The 18,406-nt window shown below is 41.3% G+C and overlaps 1 protein-coding gene across 4 annotated transcripts in view; it reads left to right on the top strand.

The window, feature by feature from the left end:
* Window positions 1-18,406, top strand: part of cfap299 (cilia and flagella associated protein 299) — a 103,090-nt gene that overhangs the window by 2,368 nt on the left and 82,316 nt on the right. The window contains exon 3 of one of the 4 annotated variants that reach the window (XR_004019411.1): window positions 536-701. The exons of the other annotated variants lie outside the window; for them this stretch is intronic. The gene's annotated coding sequence lies outside the window, so the exon portion shown is untranslated. Of the gene's footprint in view, window positions 1-535; window positions 702-18,406 lie in introns of those variants that run through there. 4 annotated transcript variants of the gene reach the window in all.

Below are 18,406 nucleotides of genomic sequence, written 5' to 3'. Positions count from 1 at the left end.
AGTTAAATGCGAGAAGAGGTTGTGTTATATTTGGAAACTTAAACGAGGCTGTTTACAGTCCGAATGTGGCCAGAGGATTTTAAAATCAGTCACAGTGGAAAGGAAAAAAGTTACTGTTCTGTAGTTCATTATATTCACTTCTCATTTAGTGTGAAAGAATAATATTTTAGATGCTCAGTCTTTTCCTTGGGTCTTTTTTTGTCATTGTGGTTGAAGCCGGGGGGCTCCCCGTGAATCAGTTTCTGTGCCTGAGCTGTTTCCACTCTTAACCAGATCTTATATCTGGAGCCACGTTTTTGTCAAAGTACCAACGTTTCTGTGTAAACACTGTCACAGCTCACGTCAGGCAACTTTATTTGTCTTTACAGTTGGGGGGTTTCACATCGTTTCAGATTTGCAGGGGTGCATAATGAGAAGGAAAACCCACTCTGCATCTGGCGGGCTTTGATCCCTTGTTAAAGCAATAATATGTAACAATTTTCTTTTTAAAATAACAACTTCAAAATCATTTTGATGGTACACTGACTTGTAATAGGGTGAGCGGCTTCTCTCTCAACGCCTGCTCTGGCAGTATGTAAGTTGGGTGAGTGGGTACAAGCCTTCGACAGACGTGTGTTGCCAAGAACACTGAGAGCAGAGCTCAGCAGATCAGCTGCTGAGGACACGGCGCCCAGCAGCAGACGACTCGGGAACAAGAGGAAGCGGCGTGCAGGGAAGCAGCAGAGGGGTAAACCGGCCGGGCTGCTCTAGAAGCTTAAGGTTAGCACAACCAGGTTGGCTATTCCTGTGCTTTTTCTGACCAGTTTCTTCCCACTGGATAATAAATTTGACCTGCTCCAGCTGAGATTAAACACACAAAAGGAAACGAGGAGCTATTTAGCTTTCTAATGACTAAAACTTGGCTCAATAACAAGTTGCCCGACTCAGCACTTTAACTCGACTCGCAGTCTGGGAAAAACTGATGATGGCGAGTCTGCACATGTAGGTTGGTGCAAGAACTGCTCAGTGATTAACAACTGTTCAGTAGCAGAGGAATATATTACAGTCAGTCCCCGCTGCTATGTCTTATTTGATGTTTGGCTGTGTTAGCAAAGTCAGGGTTTCCGCCAGCGTATTGCAAGGCTTTCTTTTTTCTTACATTCTTTTGACAAAAGCTACATCTGTTAAGCTAGCTGTTATTAGCTTACTGTTGGTTTTACACATATAAAAACATGTTGAATTAATGTAGTTTTTCCTGTGTAGCTCAAATCTGACATGAGCAGAGATGGTGGTAGAATTATAACTTCCAGGAGGAGAAAGCTTTTTACAGCCTAATGTTGGGGCCAAGTCTGCAGACTGTATGCATGCATACATAAACATATGTGACAGGTTCTATGCTCCTGTGAAATTAAAGTTAATAACTGCCCAAAAAGTGCCTGGATACATGTGCCCCCAAAGAGCCAATCGGCTGCTGAATCTGGGATGATATTGGACAGTGCACACAGTAGGTGTTCACAGCTGTTCTAGCTTTGTGGTGTCAGACGCATCTTTCTGCTAGCTGTTACAGTAACGATGTGGCTGCCACTTTGAAGCAGTTTTTTTGGGTCTGACTCACAATTCTACACATGCGAATATGAGGAGCGAGGATGGAGCTGACTGAGAAACTGAGAATACCCCAATACCCTCCTTTGTCCTCCAGTTTGACTGTAATAGGAGCCATAATTTACCATTAAGTTATAAGGATAGGTGGAAGGCTGGTTTTCTCACAGACTTCTTTACTGCCAGAAGTCTTTTTTTTTTTATTTGTTTGTTTTTAAACCAGAGGAGTCACCCCCTGTTGGCCATGAGAAAGAATGCGGGTTTAAGACTCTTTCTCTTTTTGAACCTCCTGAGCTGAGAAATGAAGCCAATGCAGAAGTGGCAAAAACTGCAGGTCCTGTTTGGGGCTTTGTTAAATCAGATACTAACTTTACAGCATTAAAACCATATTTACAGTGTGGTTAAAAACAACATTTTGGCCTGTATGTATAGTTTTCCCCTTCATAATAACAGCTGAGTTATCGTCTTTTCTGCTGCCTCTGTGGCCATACCCATTCTGTGCTTGTTCAACATATATTTGGACTGTGCCCCCAAGTGGCAGCAGTGCACACTTGCACCCGCAAATTCAGCCTAACACTGTTAATGAGCAAAGCATTAGCTCTCAGTTCTGTTTGTGGCAGGTTGGGTCATCAGTATTTCAAACCCGTCCATCCTGACTGGGTGTTTGTTAATATAAGGCAGGTGAAGCTATCAGAGATGGAAATGAGGCAAGCACTGACTTGGCTTTCTGTCTGAAATCAGCTTAAGAATTATGCTGTCAGTATGGACTACTGTTCATGAACCACAGCAGCCTGTGAGCCAGCTTTCTTTAAACGTATGTTTTCTATAGCACATACATGTTAACTAAGAAATAAGCTAAATGACAAAACTACAAACTGAAGGCCTGTACAGACTGCCCGGGACAGTGATCATACAGGCACTGTCTTCATCCTTGATAAAACCATGTGTGTGTTGTGTCTACTTTGATGACAAGCCAGACAAGACCACACACACATACACACGCACACGCACACTTACCTGCTAGGTGTTGAATTTGATTAAACCCTCAGATGCTTATCCAAACGTGCAGATGTCTCGCCGTCACCCTCCCCGTGCCCCCCTGAACATCAGTGACACTGGTGAAATGGGAGCCTCCACACCTGCAGTTACAGTGATATTAGGCCACAAAGCCTTTCATCTTGTCCCAACAGGATCCCGGGAAATGTTGTACTGGAACATCGGGATGTTGTGCACACAGTAGTCTCTTCCCTTTCCAAGAGCACATCCATGATACCGTTTCCAAAGGCTGTGATCATATTTGTAAGCTCCCAACAGTGGTTGGAGTACAGAATTGGATTCTTCATCCAGTCAGACCAATTTTCAGTGAATACTCCATGGACCATTGATCTTTTTAAAAGCTTTTGTTTTTAAGTAGCTCTGAGAGATTTCGAGCTTGCTTCTTCTTAGAGGACAGCAGCTGTTGTCAGCTTGGATTTACAACACTTAGAATGGATTATGTCCCACAGTCACCGTGGAAAAAAAAGCATCTTACTGTCCATGAAGTGTTCTTAAAGGATTTATTCAGCATAATCGCCTTCTCAGCTGTTGATTCATATGTTGACTGCATTTCAAACAACTGTCTCTTCTCTGAAAATATGAGGAAAAAAAATTTTTGTTAGAGCTTTGACCAAAGGAGACAATGGCTTAGCATAAACGTATTGTGGAGCAAATGGCCACAAACAGGACATGGACAGTGACTGCAGTGTCACCTGTTGGTTTGCTTTCAGCATTTTGGCTGTTGCTATCTTGGTTTTATCGTGTCTGAAGAAACCGAGGACAGTGGATGCCCACAAGGTAGTCCCATCATAAAGCATCTACATGGGACCATTATCTGCTAAATGAACATGCTGTTGTATGCAATAAGATTTGAACCTACTGATAAACTCACCAGGAAAGTGGCTACTGGTTACCTACACTTGATTTTGCAACTAGGAATTCAGCCCATGCTGGGCATTAGAAAGAGTTTTTGGCACTTTTGCTTCACTATTCAGACATGGAGGCTAATTCAGTCTTTTAGACCCCAGTTAGAAAGTCCTAAAGACTGGTCACCACCAGCTTCCAGGAAAAAATGTGCATTCCCAAACCGGTTGGTGAGTGGTTGGTGGTTTCTGGCTGCTGAGAGGTGAAATCAGTCACAAAGAGGGTGACAAATAAAGAAATTTACTTGGGATTGCTTTGGTCTCTCGCAGATTTCTGCAATTGCATGGAAGACTTATCTGCAAACACCATCTACTCTCTAAGCTATAGCAAAATGTTAAAAAGTGTGATGCAAAATGGAAATAGTTGTAATCAGTTTTATTTATATAGCACCAGATCACAACAAAAAGTCGCCTCAAGCTGCTTTGTATTGTGGGTAAAGACCCTACAATAATACAGAGAAAACCCAACAGTCAAAACGACCCCCTATGAGCAGCACTTGGTAACAGTGGGAAGGAAAAACTCCCTTTAACAGGAAGAAACCTCCAGCAGGCTCAGGGAGGGGGGGTCCTCTTCTGGGGGACGGGGGGGGGGGACGGGGGGACAGAGATTAATAATAATTAATGATTAAATGCAGAGTGAAGTAACATAAGAAACAGAGTAAATCAGGTGAATGAAAAGAAACAGTGCATTATGGGAACCCCCCAGCAGCCTAGGCCTATAGCAGCATAACTAAGGGAGGGTTCAGGGTCACCTGATCCAGCCCTAACTATAAGCTTTATCATAAAGGAAAGTTTTAAGCCTAATCTTAAAAATAGAGAGGGTGTCTGTCTCCTGAATCCAAGCTGGGAGCTGGTTCCACAGAAGAGGGGCCTGAAAGCTGAAGGCTCTGCCTCCCATTCTACTCTTAAGTATCCGAGGAACCACAAGTAAGCCAGCAGTCTGAGAGCGAAGTGCTCTGTTGGGGTGATATGGGACTATGAGTTCTTTAAGATAAGATGGTGCCTGATTATTCAAGACCTTGTAGGTCAAGAAGACTCCCCATTTACATGAACAAATTGGAGTCTATGAGATAAATATGATTCAAACCACTGCAGTGCAGTACCTTTAATACCTATAGTATGCTCTACTCTCTGTAATAGAATGTTATGGTCAACAGTATCAAAAGCTGCACTGAGGTCCAACAGGACAAGAACAGAGATGAGTCCACTGTCAGAGGCTGTAAGAAGATCATTTGTAACCTTCACTAATGCTGTTTCTGTACTGTGATGAATTCTGAAACCTGACTGAAACTCTTCAAATAAACCGTTCCTCTGCAGATGATCAGTTAGCTGTTTTACAACTACTCTTTCAAGAATCTTTGAGAGAAAAGGAAGGTTGGAGATTGGCCTATAATTAGCTAAGACAGCTGGGTCAGTGATGGCTTTTTAAGTAGAGGTTTAATTACAGCCACCTTGAAGGTCTGTGGTACATAGCCAACTAATAAAGACTGATTGATCATTTTTAAGATTGAAGCATCAATAATTGGAAAGACTTCTTTGAACAGTCTAGTAGGAATGGGATCTAACAAACATGTTGCTGGTTTGGAGGAAGTAACTATTGAAGTTAACTCTGAAAGATCAACTGGAGCCAAAGAGTCTAAACAAATACCAGCAGTGCTGAAAGCAGCCAAACATGAAGAATAATCTTTGAGATGGTTATGAATAATTTTTTCTCTAATGTCTAAAATTTTATTTGTAAAGAAATCCATGAAGTCACTACTAGTTAAAGTGAAAGGAATACTCGGCTCTACAGAGCTCTGACTCTTTGTCAGCCTGGCTACAGTGCTGAAAACAAACCTGGGGTTGTTCTTATTTTCTTCAATTAATGATGAGTAGTAAGATGTCCTAGCTTTACGGAGGGCTTTTTTATAGAGCAACAAACTCTTTTTCCAGGCTAAATGAGCATCTTCTAATTTAGTGAGATGCCATTCCCTCTCCAGCTTTCGGGTTATCTGCTTTAAGCTGTGCGTTTGTGAATTATACCACGGAGTCAGGCACTTCTGATTTGAAGCTTTCCTTTTCAGAGGAGCCACAGTATCCAAAGTTATACGCAGTGAGGATGTAAATCTTCCTCACGTTCAAAGTAAAAGTTTTGCATTTATTTAATTTCTGGGCATATTTTGGTCACTATTTTGAAAAATCTAGAAATAATGTCTGAAAAAATAAAATCAAACATACTTTATCAGTGAGTACATTTGTTTCTTTGTTTTTTTTTTTTGTAATAGGAGTAAAATATTTCCCGGCCCTACCGGAGACATTCTGCTCTCAGAGCTCCTTTTCAAGACTGCGGTGGAAATTTGATACTCAAAGATGTATTTTCATTGCTGTTTTCCTTCAAGACTGCAACCATTATTACTGCTAGCATAAAAAATAGTACTTTCTGGGTGTTGATGTATGATGTAATAAGGGAGCAGAGTTGTTTCCTGTTGCCTTTTTATATTGAATTTAACAGGATCTGTGTACAAAAACCAAACTTTAAAAACCATCTTGTTTCAAAGTCACTGTGATCATTTCAGCACAGGCCTGTACCAGCATGTCTTTTCCTGGTTGTATATTTCAGTGATATTTGCAGTCATCAGTTAGAGTGCATTGCTTTTCATCAACACTTTCCAGTGGACAAATTAACAGCTCTGTAAATAATGGGTCATAGCTGGAATAGACTTCACTCATACGTTTTATGTTCTATGACTCTGAGCTGGCTGAGCTGCAGCAACTGTTGTTTTAAGGTAATTAACAGTGGTGTTAATGTTGGATGTGATCCTCTCCTCTGTAATTGATAGCTTATAGCAGAGTTAATGTACAATTTTTGTATTAAGTTTAATCCTTAAATAATCCTTTAATAAATCTGCCGTCTTTGAGGTTTTCACACATTTTGTTAGTCAGCCTGTGGCCTGCTGTTTGGATTATTGCTCCAGTGCCAACAACCTGGAGCTGACTCTACACCTTTTATTAAATGTATGACTTTTGAACTGATTAACAGCTTTCATTACTTTCCCACACTTGGCAATCTGACATCCTCCAAAAGACCTTGACATGACAGAAAAGAGCCGTCCAAGTTGCACGTCTGAGCAGCTAAATGCAGATTGCTTTTTCCTCTGTGGTTTTCTGATTGGACTTCCACCACACAGACCCCCTGACTTCCTGTTGTGGTCACATTGTGAAAACGTGGGCCTCAGGATGCAAAGTACCACCTGTGATGTGGCTGAGCACAATTGTGCAATGCTTTGGAAAAAAGACTGACAGCAGCGTGGTACACGGACTAAATGTAGTTGTTCTTTGGGGAAAATATGTTATATGTTAGGAATCCCTGCAGTTACATTTGCATTGTTTTAGCTTCTTTTCTGACTCATGTTTGCTTCAAACGTATTCTTTCCTAAAGACTTTTGCACCTGCACGCTTCTGCTCTCATGGCACTCAGTAGGCATGCTGTTTGCCTTCTCTGCAGGCCTTAACCTATGTCTCCCACGGCAGGTCTTTTTTCACAGTTCTGTCACTGCTCTGACCCCCCTCCCTTTCTCTTCTTTTCAGCCTCCCTGAGCTCTCTTGGAGACCTTTAGTGCCTGCAGGTGTATAAATAGAGCTGTTTTCAATTAAGGCTTAACCTCGCCTATAGCATGCATCTGATCAATGAATGCCCCTGCACCTGTGGTAATAAAATACCAGGGGAGTGGAGATAGTGTGGTGAATGCTAATCAGATGTTGCCCTGCCTCATTTTTAAGGACAGCGTGCTCCTCCTGACTGCTTGGCTGTGAAAGAGTGGGGCTTTGCCAGCACATCTCAAAAAAGACCAAACAAAAGAGCTGCTGCTCTCATCAAACATGAGTGAAATTCAATATGTGATTTGAAGAAGGAAACTTGGATGAATGGGATGCTTGGTGAGTTGTATGGCTGTTTGGTTTGGTGGAAGCAGAATGGGTCGTCAGACTTAGCACATAGTTTTAGTATCCGGGATCAGGTTTCATTTTTTTTTAACACATTCAAATTCATTAAAAAAATAGACTTGTTAAAGGGACAGTTCACCCCAAAAGCAGATACTTAGTCTCTGGTATGTAGTGGTATTTATCCATCATCTATATTATCCCCCAGTTTGGGAGCTAGCTGTAAGAACATGCTTATCTTGAATATAAGGGGGGCTTACTGGCAATTACCTTGTGGTGCTGAAAGCACAAACACACACACACACACACACACACACACACACACACACACACACACACACACACACACACACACACACACACACACACTTCAAAAAGGTAAACTGATAAACCTTGTGAGCAGTTTCATGCTGGAGCCTTTTTTGTTCTACCAAACACACTGAACATGGCAGCGCGCAGCTAACCGTGACGCTTGGCCATCATCAGGTTTTAATTTCATTCATTTATTTGTGTGTCTGTCTTTATTTTGATAACAGCATACTAGGGATAAAATGATTTCTTTTTCACTTTTATTTTCCTTATCCGCAGGCTCTCACCTAAAAGCCAGAAATCATGATGCTGTTACTCAAAACAAGACATGAAATTCTCAACAAGCATCATTATTTTTTGACGTTCCAAAAGAAACATCTCTTTGTACACGCACAGATCTTTTTGAAGCAGGCTTCCTTGAACTTTGGATGTAAATGAAAAACAAATAGTGAGAACAGAGGTAGCGGTGGTGGAGTTCCGGGTCCCTGCTAGCCCACAGCCTCCACCACAGGACGTCTGTGGGTGAAGACGAGGGCAGGAGAGGTGGCAGCAGAGTTGTGCCCCTCAGGAGACCTAGACTACATTCACAGGGAGAGCGATGAGGAGCCGGACGCCACAACATACCACCACCTGAGTTACATCCCATATTGAGTGGGTTCGGTGAGTGACTCTCGGAGATCAGGGCCATAGAGCGTTAACCAATAATGACCCCTCATTCAAGCTAGTTCTTGTTGACCAGAGATTCTCTTTTTGCCACATCAGCTCAAGCTGTGCTGAACAGTGACTGAGCTGAGCTTTCAGGGAGAGGCAAAAGCTTGATGCTTGATTCTATAACACAAAACACGAGAGCTGGAAATGCAAAAAGCAGTTGTTTTATCCTTGAATGTGTTGTTTTCTTAATGTTGGAAACCAAAATTGTAATTAATGCCTCTCACCATAGGTAGATGCACAGGTGTAGACTGTTAGAAAGAAGCTCCAACATGAAGCTGCTCACAAGATGTGGATTTTTTTTTTTTTGACACGATTTCTGTAGAGTTTCTGTTTTATTTTATTTTATGGCCATTTTAAGCACCATAAGGCAAATGCTATTTAGTTCCATTATATTCGAGAGCTGGCAGAACTGTTTCCAGCTGATCTCCAAAACTGCACCTCACACCAGAAGGAACTTCAGTTCAGAGGAAAATGTATGGCCCTTTATGCTCCCATCCAAATATGTAATATCCTGTTCTTTATCAAATATTCATACTCATACCATCAGCCTGCAAAATCCATCCATATCTGGGTTCTTAGTCTGGCATTTTGAAACCTATCATGATATAAAGTCAGAGACAAACAAGAGGAGCAGGGAAGCACTGCTGAGCCGACGTGAGGCCTCGGCTTCCCTTTCTGCTCTGGCTCTGGCTCAGAGGTCCGTGTCAGCATATGTCCTGACCTCGCGTGCTCACGGCAGTCCTGCGAGGTTTCCATCAGGCTCCCCGCGATCTCCCCACAGTCCAAACCACAGCCACGCTCATTGTCCATTGTGCTGCTTCGTTTTTACAGTCTGCCTCAAGAATTCTCCGCTCTCCAACTCTCTACTCTCTATTAAAAGTGAGCTATCACTTGCAGTGCCAAGCAAAACCATTGCCATGAACATGCACACTGAATACATTTCACTGCGGATTCAACCTCCAGATGCTTAGCAAAAATAAGTTTGTATATGTGACTGACATGAGAAGCCTCACAAAAATGATCCCAGGCTCTTTGGTTTTTTTTTTTTTAGCGAACCAAACCCCCACCACTCTCTTTGACTGCTACTCTGCTGAGGGCCCTTGGGCGACGAGGTTTTGCAGTCTCTATTACATGTGCTGTCAAGCCAATTGCCTTGCTTGCACTTTGTGATTTTGGATGGGTGTGTAAATTTGGAGCTCTCCTCTGCAAAAGCTGTCCAGAGACAGATATCCTGCCAGGCTGAAGCTCGCTACCCTCATGCACCTCACAAATGAAAATATATGCCACTTTCTAAGCAGCTGGTGTAACAGATAATAAGTAACAAGCTGCTGTTTCTTTCCACATTTTAGAAGTTATGCTGTTTTTTATATCAATGACTTGATTATTAAAACGTGTCTCTACTCATTGGCTCCATGAAACACAGCTTTCCAAGCAGCCAAACTCAATCACAGTCAGACTTTGTTTGTGGTTTGGTGGCTCTGATAGTGTTCAGTGTTACACACATTTAAGCATCTATGTTACCATGTGCAAAAGTAAATTCTTTCTTTTTTAATCTCCTAAGAAGAATGGAAAAGAACACCCCCCCCCCCCCCCCCCCCGAAAAAAAAAGTAGTGCCATAAAAGGATTTTTGTGTGAGCTCCAATGTGTTTCATTCACACCAAAATTCAATTGAAACTGAAATTTAAAGCTGCAGACTGATGTTCATGTTCTCTTAGTTGATTTGAATCCAATCCACACTGATAGTTACTGTAGTTTGTACAGATATTTTGTTTCAGTGATGGTTCAGTAACACTCACATAAAAATAGGACAGCAGCCTCCTTACAGCTAGGAAAACTTGTTAGTTGCCTGGCATTTAGATCAAATCTTTTAGCATTCGTCAACCCATTGCTGAAAGTTACGGTGACCAAATGTCAAATGCTTTCAATTACAAGATAACTGCACATTGTCTCGTAAGAAACAAACAGTCTCCAAACAATTATGGTCCCACTCAGACTGAATGCAGTCACTCTCTGACAGATTGGTGAACATTTGGAAGGAACTGCCTTCTAATTTATAAATGCAGACATATTGGAAATCTGTGCCAGTGACTAAAACTGTAACTCAACTGGTTGCTGACTGGTTGTATTCTGACCATACAGTGACCTCTCACCTATGGCGGGGGTTACGTTCCAGAGACCCCTGCGATTGGTGAAAAAATGTTAAGTAGCAGCGTCGTATTTATTATACGTTTATTTTATTATTGATATATATTTTAAGGCTTTGTAAACCCTTCCCACACTCCTATAAACCTTTCTCATGCTCTTACTACAACTTGAATGATAAAGCTGATGAATAATGTAGCTGTGCAGTACTGATTGCGATGAAGGTGGTGCAGCATCTTCACCCTTTACCATGACTTCCATTTCTGCTAAAGGCGTAGGCGTAACTTATCTCTTCGTCCAAGTGATGAACATATAGTGCCTTGCGAAAGTATTCGGCCCCCTTGAACTTTTCAACCTTTTACCACATTTCAGGCTTCAAACATAAAGATATAAAATTGTAATTTTTTGTGAAGAATCAACAACAAGTGGGACACAATCGTGAAGTGGAATGAAATTTATTGGATGTGTCAAACTTTTTTAACAAATAAAAAAATGAAAAGTGGGGCGTGCAATATTATTCGGCCCCCTTGGTTAATACTTTGTAGCACCACCTTTTGCTGCAATTACAGCTGCAAGTCACTTGGGGTATGTCTCTATCAGTTTTGCACATCGAGAGACTGAAATTCTTGCCCATTCTTCCTTGCAAAACAGCTCGAGCTCAGTGAGGTTGGACGGAGAGCGTGTGTGAACAGCAGTCTTCAGCTCTTTCCACAGATTCTCGATTGGATTCAGGTCTGGACTTTGACTTGGCCGTTCCAACACCTGGATACATTTATTTGTGAACCGTTCCATTGTAGATTTGGCTTTATGTTTTGGATCATTGTCTTGTTGGAAGATAAATCTCCGTCCCAGTCTCAGGTCTCTTGCAGACTCCATCAGGTTTTCTTCTAGAATGGTCCTGTATTTGGCCCCATCCATCTTCCCATCAACTTTGACCATCTTCCCTGTCCCTGCTGACGAAAACCAGGCCCAAACCATGATGCTGCCACCACCATGTTTGACAGTGGGGATGGTGTGTTCAGGGTGATGAGCTGTGTTGCTTTTACGCCAAACATATCGTTTTGCATTGTGGCCAAACAGTTCGATTTTGGTTTCATCTGACCAGAGCACCTTCTTCCACATGTTTGGTGTGTCTCCCAGGTGGCTTGTGGCAAACTTTAAACGAGACTTTTTATGGATATCTTTGAGAAATGGCTTTCTTCTCGCCACTCTTCCATAAAGGCCAGATTTGTGCAGTGTACGACTGATTGTTGTCCTATGGACAGACTCTCCCACCTCAGCTGTAGATCTCTGCAGTTCATCCAGAGTGATCATGGGCCTCTTGGCTGCATCTCTGATCAGTCTTCTCCTTGTTTGAGATTAAATTCAATTCAATTCAATTCAATTTTATTTATATAGCACCAAATCACAACAAACTGTCGCCTCAAGGCGCTTTGTATTGTGGGTAAAGACGCTACAATAATACAGAGAAAACCCAACAGTCAAAACGACCCCCTATGAGCAGCACTTGGCGACAGTGGAAAGGAAAAACTCCCTTTAACAGGAAGAAACCTCCAGCAGAACCAGGCTCAGGGAGGGGGGGTCATCTGCCGCGACCGGTTGGGCTGAGGGGAGAGAAAGACATGCTGTGGAAGAGAGCCAGAGAATAATATCAATTAATGATTAAATGCAGAGTGGAGTATAAACAAAGTAAATAAGGTGAATGAGAAACAGTGCATTATGGGAACCCCCCAGCAGCCTAGGCCTATAGCAGCATAACTAAGGGATGGTTCAGGGTCACCTGATCCAGCCCTAACTATAAGCTTGATCATAAAGGAAAGTTTTAAGCCTAATCTTAAAAATAGAGAGGGTGTCTGTCTCCCGAATCCAAGCTGGAAGCTGGTTCCACAGAAGAGGCGCCTGAAAGCTGAAGGCTCTGCCTCCCATTCTACTCTTAAGTATCCTAGGAACCACAAGTAAGCCAGCAGTCTGAGAGCGAAGTGCTCTGTTGGGGTGATATGGGACTATGAGGTCTTTGAGATAAGATGGGGCCTGATTATTCAAGACCTTGTATGTGAGGAGAAGGATTTTAAATTCTATTCTAGATTTAACAGGGAGCCAATGAAGAGAAGCCAATATGGGAGAAATCTGCTCTCTCTTTCTAGTCCCTGTCAGTACTCTAGCTGCAGCATTTTGGATCAGCTGAAGGCTTTTCAGAAAGCTTTTAGGACAGCCTGAAAATAATGAATTACAATAGTCCACCCTAGAAGTAATAAATGCATGAATTAGCTTTTCAGCATCACTCTGAGAAAGGATGTTTCTAATTTTTGAAATATTGCACAAATGCAAAAAAGCGGTCCTACATATTTGTTTAATATGTGCATTGAAGGACATATCCTGGTCAAAAATGACTCCAAGATTTCTCACAGTGTTACTGGAGGCCAAAGTAATGCTATCCAGAGTAAGTATCTGGTTAGACACCATGTTTCTAAGATTTGTGGGGCCGAGAACAAGAATTTCAGTTTTATCTGAATTTAGAAGCAGGAAATTAGAGGTCATCCAGGCCTTAATATCTTTAAGACATTCCTGCAGTTTAACTAATTGATGTGTATCATCTGGCTGATGAAAGTTTAGAGGGACGGCCCGGTCTTGGTAGATTTGCAGTGGTCTGATACTCCTTCCATTTCAATATGATTGCTTGCACAGTGCTCCTTGAGATGTTTAAAGCTTGGGAAATCTTTTTGTATCCGAATCCGGCTTTGAACTTCTCCACAACAGTATCTCGGACCTGCCTGGTGTGTTCCTTGGTCTTCATGATGCTCTCTGCACTTTGAACAGAACCCTGAGACCATCACAGAGCAGGTGCATTTATACGGAGACTTGATTACACACAGGTGGATTCTATTTATCATCATCAGTCATTTGGGACAACATTGGATCATTCAGAGATCCTCACTGAACTTCTGGAGTGAGTTTGCTGCACTGAAATTAAAGGGGCCGAATAATATTGCACGCCCCACTTTTCAGTTTTTTATTCGTTAAAAAAGTTTGACACATCCAATAAATTTCATTCCACTTCATGATTGTGTCCCACTTGTTGATTCTTCACAAAAAATTAAAATTTTATATCTTTATTTTTGAAGCCTGAAATGTGGCAAAAGGTTGAGTGAAAACTCAGCGAAACGGAGTTAGTAATTAAAAAAAAAATTACGATACAGTGAAGCTGCAATAAGTGAACTGCGATATAGCGAGGGACCACTGTATTCCTATACAGTGGTATGCAAAAGTTTGGGCACCCCTGATAATTTCCATGATTTTCCTTTATAAATCATTGGTTGTTCAGATCAGCATTTTCAGTTAAATATATCATACAGCAGATGAACACAGTGATATTTGAGAAGTGAAATGAAGTTTATAGGATTTACAGAAAGTGTGCAATAATTATTTAAACAAAATTAGGCAGGTGCATAAGTTTGGGTACCCTTGTCGTTTTATTGATTTGAATACCTTTAGCACTAATTATTGGAAAACAAAATTTGTTTTGTAAGCTCATTGACCCTTGACCTACATACACAGGTGAATCCAATTATGAGAAAGGGTTAAGGTGGCCAATTGCAAGTGTTTCTCCTCTTTGCATCTTCTCTGAAAAGTGGCAACATGGGAGCTTCAAAACAACTCTCAGATGAGCTAAAAACAGATTGTTCAACATCATGGTTTAGGGGAAGGATCCAAAAAGCTCTCTCAGAGATGTCAGCTGTCAGTTTCCACTGTGAGGAACATAGTGAGGAAATGGAAGACCACAGGCACAGTTCTAGTTAAGGCCCGAAGTGACAGGCCAAGAAAAATCTCAGATAGGCAGAGGTGAAGGATGGTGAGAACAGTCATAGTCAACCCACAGAGCAGCTCCAAAGACCTCCAACATCATCTTGCTGCAGATGGTGTCACTGTGCATCATTCAGCTATTCAGCGCACTTTGCACAAGAGAGGCTGTATGGGAGAGCAATGCAGAAGAAGCCTTTTCCACAAACAGAGTTGCTAAAGCACATTTGGACAAACCAGCTTCATTTTGGAATAAGGTGCTGTGGACTGATGAAACTAAAACCGAGTTATTTGGACATAACAAGGGGCGGTATGAATGGTGGAAAAAGAACACAGCATTCCAAGACAAACACTTGGTACCCACAGTAACATTTGGTGGTGGTCCCATCCTGCTGTGGGGCTGTGGGGCCAGTGCAGGTACTGGGAATCTTGTTAAAGTTGAGGGTCGCATGGATTCCAGTCAATATCAGCAGATTCTTGAGAACAATGTTCAAGAATCAGTGACAGAGTTGAAGTTGTGCCGGGGCTGGATACTTCAACAAGACAACGACCCTAAACACTGCTCAGAATCTACTGAGGCGTTCATGCAGAGGAACAAGTCCAACGTTCTGGAACGGCCATCTCAGTCCCAGACCTGAATATTATTGAGGTGTGATTTAAAGCGGGCTGTCCATGCTCAGAAACCATCATGAAATTATCAGGGGTGCCCAAACTTTTGCATACCAAAGTATAAAAGCAAGGATGCAGAGTGCCAAGACAACTGACTGTGAGTGGTTGCAGACCTGGTCCCCATCTTAGAAGCAAACATTTCCAAAGCAATGAGATCATAGGTTTATTGCATGTTAGTTGCAATAATTTTGGTCATGCTGCAGTCCCCACCCACTGTTTTCCAGAGTGGGACTGTAGCTTGATAGTCATAATCACATGACCTGATACTGTGTCAGTATTGTTTCTACATCATTAATGTTGCTCCAGGGCCATCACTGCAATTAGCCACATTGTTGCAGTATTGTATCTTTGAGAGTAAGAGAAAAAGATTATAAAAGTGTGCCTTCAAGGACAACCTAGTGTAGTTTTGATGTGCAAACCTTACTCCTCATTAAGAGCTAAAGCATATAGTTAAAAAAACATTTAAAAATATTACTCCAGCTCTGACCTTTGGTCATCACTCTTACCCCAGTCTCCTGTGTTTAACCCATTTGTCTATCCCAGCCTCCCTAATTTGGATCTTGCCATTTCTACTGCTTCGTTTTTTTTCCCCCACTGGGCTCCAAAGCAATGGAATTACAGTCATTTGGCAGTTGCAGTGACGGTCCTGGAGCAACATTACTATGATGTCATAGCAGCAAAATGATCGCAGCAGTATCAGCTAAACTATGGCCAGGCGCAGCTAGAATTGAGAAGCTGCTACCACAGCACTGCTCTTAAAGAGTTAGCACTGCTAATCAAACCCAAAATGGTCCTCAGTAGTCTGTATGGCCCCCACATACTTGTATGCATGCCTGACAACGTCGGGGCTCCTAATGAGATGATGGATGGTGTCCTAGGATTTCATCCATCCATCCATCCATCCATCCATCCATCCATCCATCCATCCATCCATCCATCCATCCATCCATCCATCCATCCATCCATCCATCCATCCATCTATCCATCCAATTAACTCTTTGGGTTGTCAAAGGCAAATGGACACCAACACAGGACCATAAATCTACTTTTAAAAAGTTGGTGCTAAGGAAATTCTTCAGTAATCAGCAGCTGAAATGGGTTGAAAAATACTTTTAAATGATTTCATATGTGTTGCTTTGGATTACAATGTAAGCTAATAAGCTGATGAGGAAGAAACCACACTGCTGACATGTGCACGGCAGAAAGTCATTCAAGGATGAGAGCTCGCTCTCTCATTTTAGGACTAACATTGGGGTCAATTTTTCAAAACTTTGACATTTCCTGTTGCTTGTTTTAAATCTACACATTGGATTCAAGTTCAAAATGTGGATCTGAATCATTGTAGTCATGCTCTTTTTCTCTTGTTCTTTGGAGGACATTATCATTCACTGATTACAGAGGATTTGCTTTGCATGTTCATAAAAAATGGAATACATCTTAATAAGAGCTCTGTTAAAAAAAAAAAAAAAAAAAAGATGACTGATTCCTTTTATCCACATCTAAAAACATGCACTTCTCAGGAAACCTCTCAGAAAACTCAGGTAGAATATCATATGAACCACATGTGTAACTGATACATTCAGCTCATTGTAATCAGAGGTGACAGAGGATTTTATAAAACCCCCCAAAATAAAGTAAATTGTCATGCTGTGTGGAATTTCCCTTGACATCCACCAGCCCAAAATAATATTTTCCATAAGATTAATTTTCCCAAGCACTCTGAGGAAAAATATTCTGGTACAGTATGTGTTGTTTCTAAAGAAATCACTGTACTATTGAAAGTTCCCATCTGCTACACTGTTGAAAGCTGCGAGCTAATGAAAGCTTCAATCCGCTAATCTCTCCTCAGAATAAAATAAGGAATTATTTTATTGCACCACATCTGTTACCCGTCACGGAATCAAAATCTCCTCCAGTTGCTGCATATTTATTTGCAAAACAGCAACTCAAATTAAGGTGGAATGCTAGCCTCCTATTCCTCCAAGAACTTTTTAATGGCAATCAATTAATTATGCTGGGAACTCTTTGCTATAGCAAATTCTCACACGTGAAACAGGACACAACTTGGTGCAGATCAAATCTGTAAAGTGTGATAAAATTACACAATTTTTGCCAGCATCCTTCAGTACATTTGAAACCATAATCAATCTATCATTGAAATCTTGTAAGAGCTTCACAGGTGACAGACTAGAAAAAACAAAACAAATGTTATAATTATTTTATAAGTATTTAAAAGCCTTTAAAAACTAGATGAAATATTTCCAAAGTATAGTATGTAAAGAAAACAAAATACTAAAGGTATATGCTCTGTCCTTTTAATTTAAACATTTTGCAGCAGTGACGTGCGGTGAGGGTCGTGACTGGTGAGGCACTGACGTCATCACATCAGATTTACAAACATATAGCTTATTCACCATTTGATTGGCAACAGTTGTTTTGTTTAACATTAACATAGTCTGAAGCAAACCTTTTAGCTCCGGTGTTGGTCTTCCTTTAATTATTATCTTCTGCTTCGATTGAAAGTCCAGTTTAGAAAATTCTTTCAGTTGAGTTATGTAATCTTCCATGTTGAACATAAGGCCAAGCAACAGGAAAAACTAACTGGCCTTGCTAACTGTTTATGGTAGCTTGCCGCCGAGGAGTCGTAGAGTCCCTGGGATCACCAGCGCCCCCTACCATGAGGCACGAGAACTGCGTGCCTCACCTAGTGTCTCTTCGCAGCAGTTTCATGATCGCTCAACACAAGAATGCATTACACACACATACATTTGTTAATGAAAAAAACAACAAAAAAAAACTGTGCATTATATACACCAGCTAAAATATAGAAATTTAGTTCATATAGTAAAAGTGTTAGAACATTTTAATTGCCACATGCAAAGGGAAAGTAATCCGGTCTCACTGCATAGCATGCCAGCACAGTTAGTAGTCATTGGCAATGACTATACTGAGCCGCACCACGGATTGTGCAATCCGTGGTGCGGCTCGCCGGGCTGGTGCCTCACCGTTCGTCTCTTAGTATTTGACCGGCAAATGCAAAAATTCAGCGATTTTGAAAAAACTAATCTAAAAATGGTGTAGTTAAATGGAAAAGAACTTTAAAATACAAATCACTGAATGAATATAACCATTTAATTTATTTTTTAATTTTATATTTCCACGATGACAGGTGAGGCCGTGCCTCACCTGCCTCCCCTGACTGCACGTCACTGTTTTGCAGTATTCCTTATCTTAAACTATCTTATCTGTCATTAAAATCATTGTTGGATGTCATCACTTACAGTCTATCTTACAGATGCTGGAAAATCTGGATTTTTTTTCT

This window comes from Archocentrus centrarchus, unplaced genomic scaffold (genome assembly GCF_007364275.1).
Source record: "Archocentrus centrarchus isolate MPI-CPG fArcCen1 unplaced genomic scaffold, fArcCen1 scaffold_26_ctg1, whole genome shotgun sequence".
NCBI lineage: Eukaryota > Metazoa > Chordata > Actinopteri > Cichliformes > Cichlidae > Archocentrus > Archocentrus centrarchus.
Note: the sequence above shows the minus strand (reverse complement) of the source record. Positions and strands in the feature narration are given on the sequence as shown.